This window comes from Microcaecilia unicolor, chromosome 5, assembly GCF_901765095.1.
Source record: "Microcaecilia unicolor chromosome 5, aMicUni1.1, whole genome shotgun sequence".
NCBI classification, from domain to species: Eukaryota; Metazoa; Chordata; class Amphibia; order Gymnophiona; family Siphonopidae; genus Microcaecilia; species Microcaecilia unicolor.
The window spans coordinates 85,719,646-85,723,892 of NC_044035.1; positions in this window are offsets into that span (position 1 = coordinate 85,719,646).

Sequence of the window (4,247 nt, forward strand, 5' to 3'; positions counted from 1 at the left end):
GGTATGGTTTTTTCCAGTGCATTGCTATAACCAGCCTTGGGAAAAGATGTGTTCTGTCCAACACCCAGGCATTGTGTCTCGTATCTACAGCATGGCTAGCTTATACCTGCGGGCATAAATGACAGGGGACACACGGCTGCCAACTGTCCAAACTGCATCCCATATGTGTTGAATCTTTCTACAATCCCACCACATATGCTTCAACGTGCCCAATGCTCCGCATTCCCTCCAGCACATGGAGGAGGCTCTAGGACTAAATCTATGCAATTTGTGTGGAGTGATATAGACTCTGCATAACAACTTATATTGTGAATCCTGATGCGAAACTGCAGTAGCCGTCTTCCTGAGTGCCATCACAATCCTTTCCCATTGTTCGTCCATGAAAGAACAGCCCGCCTCAACCTCCAATTGTTGATAGGATCTGGGGGGGCAGTTCGACCAATGAGTAACGCTTGATAAAAGCGGGAGATAATACCCCGGTGACTTCCACAATATAAATTCTAAAGGGTGCAGCTTCCGCGTGAAAAGAAATGAAGGAGCTGGTTGAGAACAAAAGGGTGCGGAGGCACCAAGCACAAGTCCAGAATTTGAGCCCTGGTGAGCAAAGACTCGTCTCGTATGAAATGGAGCACTCGGGTGAGCCCATTAGCCTGCAGCCAATCAAACTGGGCACCACGGCTCTGATTCGGAGAGAACACAGGAGAAGTTCGAATATCTGTCAATGGAGAGAATTCCAGCTGAATTTTACAGTACTTCATAATCTGGCACCAGACCTGCATGGTGGATCCAGGAATGGGGTAACTTGAGGGAAGCTGGCATATGCTGTGCGGATGCCCAAAAGGAGCCACGCCAATCTGTAATGGTGCCACCGCTAACTGTTCCATAGCTGTCCATTGTTGATCTGATGAAGCAGTCTGCCAAAAGTAAACAGTACGTAGATTTGCTGCCCAGTAGTATAATTTCAAATTTGGTAGGGCAAGGCCTCCTCTGGTAACAGGTTGCATTAAGGCTTTGAGAGAAATTCACAGGGCTTTACCCGCCCATATAAAGTTAGAAATTGCACGATGTAATTCTTCAAAAAAGTGCTCAGGGATAATGCATGGTACTGCCACAAACAGATAAAGAAGGAGAGATGCCACATTCATCTTGATCATATTTATCTGTGCATTTAGTGATTTGGAGAGATGGCGCCATTGGTTAAGGTCTTCCTTAATACGGGCCAATGCCTTGGGGTAGTGTACTTGATATAGATGAGAGACATGAGGGGGAAGAGTTATTCCCAGGTATTGCATTCCTTGAAATTGCCACACAAAAGGCAACAAATTTTGCAAACAATGAATGTCCCCAGCAGAAAGCTTAATCGGCATCAAAACAGATTTAGATACATTTAGTTTACACCCTGACACAGCACTATATTGGCGAGTTACAGATATGAAAGAAGGGAGAAAGTTCCACAGATCAAACAACATCAACATGGCATCATCTGCATACAGGGCTATTATATGATTCCCTCAATCTCCCCCCCCCCCCCCCCCCCACAGACCACAATGCCCGAGCAAAAGGCTCAAGGGCCATCACGAAAAGCAGAGGTGACAGAGGACAACCCTGCCTAGTACCTCTAGGCAGATTAAAGCTAGGAGTCAAAGTACCATTAATGCGAATTTGGGACACTGGGTCACTATACAAAACCTGAATGACTTTAAGAAAGTGAGGGCCACATCGTAACTGCTGCAAGACTTGATACAAATACCACCATTCAACCCTATCAAATGCCTTTTCGGCATCTAATGCTAGAAATGCTGCTGGAATATGCATATTAACATTCAGATAGTGCAAGACATTTAACACTCTACGTATACTGTCTATTGTGGTATGCCCCCCTATAAATCCCGTTTGATCTCTATGTATAACAGTGGGAAGTATAGGAGTCAGACGGTTCGCGTAAATCTTAGCTAAGATCTTTGCATCTGTGTTTATTAATGAAATAGGCCTGTAGGAGCTGCATTGTGAAGGGTCCTTTCCTGGTTTAAGTAAGACAGTTATCACTGCCTGAGAAAATGATTTTGGCATCTGACTCACCTTGATCACCCTGTTAAGCACCCTGGTGAGAATAGGCCCCAATACTAACGCAAAGGTCTTATAAAACTCAGGAGGAAACCCATCCAGGCCCGGTGCCTTACCCATAGGGAGGTCCCTTATCACCTCCTGTATCTCATTTTCTGTGATATCTCCATCCAGAGTGGCTATCTGTTCTTCCGAGAAATGCTCCTTAAGACTAATACCTAAATAATCAGAGATCTCTGTATCAGAGGCGTTCAGCTCTGACGAGTACAGAGTGTGGTAAAAATCTACAAATTGTTTCTCGATATCTGTCCTGGAATGAACCAAAACACCCCCCCAACCTGAATTTGAGTGATAACTGTCTAAGACGCCCTCTGCCACATCTGTGCCACAAGAATTTTATCAATTTTGCCCCCTTTGACATAGTACTTCTGATTGACCCTTTTATAGGCTTCTGCTAACTCCTCATCCAAATGCTCGTGATAACGACATTTACAATTCTGTAACTGTACAGTGGCATCAGGTGTCGGGGAACTCTTATGGCCCTCCTCTACCCATCTCAGATCACCCAACACCTCAGCTAGGGTCCTGGTCCTCTTTTTTTTTTTTTAATATAAGCCATACTGAATAAATTTACCCCTTACCACTGCCTTAAGGGCATCCCATAATGTAAAGACATCCATCTCTGGTGTGTCATTAAACAACAAATACTCCTGAAGGGCTTCTGTGACAGATTGTACATAGGATGCAGTATTCATCCTCCACAAAGTAGGCCCTAGGACACCCAACTCTGATCTCTGCAACGATATTCGCAAGGGCGCATGATCGGAAAGAGTGATAGGGCCAATAATACATTTAGTGAGCCTGTGGAAAAGCTGAGGGGAAAATAAAAAATAGTCGATTCGAGAATAGGAATTAACCCCTGCAGCAAAACATGTGTAATTTCTAATTCCGGGATTCTGCTGCCTCCACACATCCACCAAAGAATGGGACTGCAATAATTTCTGAAGCCCTACGTTATCAGAACCCATACTCAGACTAGACAAGGCCACCCGCCCAGAATGATCCCAAGCATCAGATGCCACTAAATTAAGATCTCCTCCCAGGAGTACAGGCAACGTCATCTACCCAGATACCCTTTCCAGCAATGTTCGTAAGAAGTCCAACTGCTTATGATTGGGGACATAGGCATACACCAAACAACATGTAAAAATACCCACCGCTACCTCCACTGCCACCCCCATCCCAAGTCATCTTTCCAGGAGTGCAGAACTCTGCCTTTAAACTTTTTATGGAACAAAATGAGCACTCCAGCACTGTAAGTGGTCCCAAAAGAATGAAAAACTTTTCCCACCCAGGATGCCCGAAAAAACTTACTATCCCGAGCCACCAAGTGAGTCTCCTGTATGAAAAAAATGTCTGATGCCATGTTGTTTAATTCCCTCAAAACTCTCTTCCTTTTGCGTGTCCCCTGCATGCCTCTAACATTATAAGATGTCAGGGTAAACAGACCCTCCCCCATGGTAACATACCTTCAGCATATAATAGAGTAGGGAGATTTAAAAAACAACTGATTTTTGTCACAATACAGAGATCCTAATATGAAATTAAGAATGCTTGTCATGAATAATGGAAAAAAACATGAGAGGATTGTAAAATAAACAACCAACAGTAACTTATATACATTAGTAAAGTGCACAAGCCGGGTCAGCAGAGTCGAGGGGCAAATGAGGGCAGCCAAAAATTTGGGAGTCCTCATTGCTGATGAAAGCAGTGTCCTCGATCTGCGTAAGATAGAACCACTCGGGTTAACCCGCCAGAGAAGCAATATCAAATCACTCTCCCTAGCTGGCATGCTAGGTCATGGATTACAGCACCCAAGGCCACAGGAATATAGAAGTGAGCCTCAAGTGCATTGCCATGGGGGAGATTCACGACCCCATTGGGAGACAAAGAAAAGTAATGATTGTAATAATAATACTAAAGGAAAGTTTAACAGTCATCCCGTCCTCTGCTATCACCACATGAAAAAAAAGAAAAAAAAAGATATTCTCATTCAAGATCCAAATACATCTGAGGTGTTCTGACTAGCACTCCTTTACAATTACTGACCAGTTGGTTGACCGACTCAGCCCACAGATGTCTGTGGGTCTGAATTGGCAAAAACATTTATCACTTTTTCCACC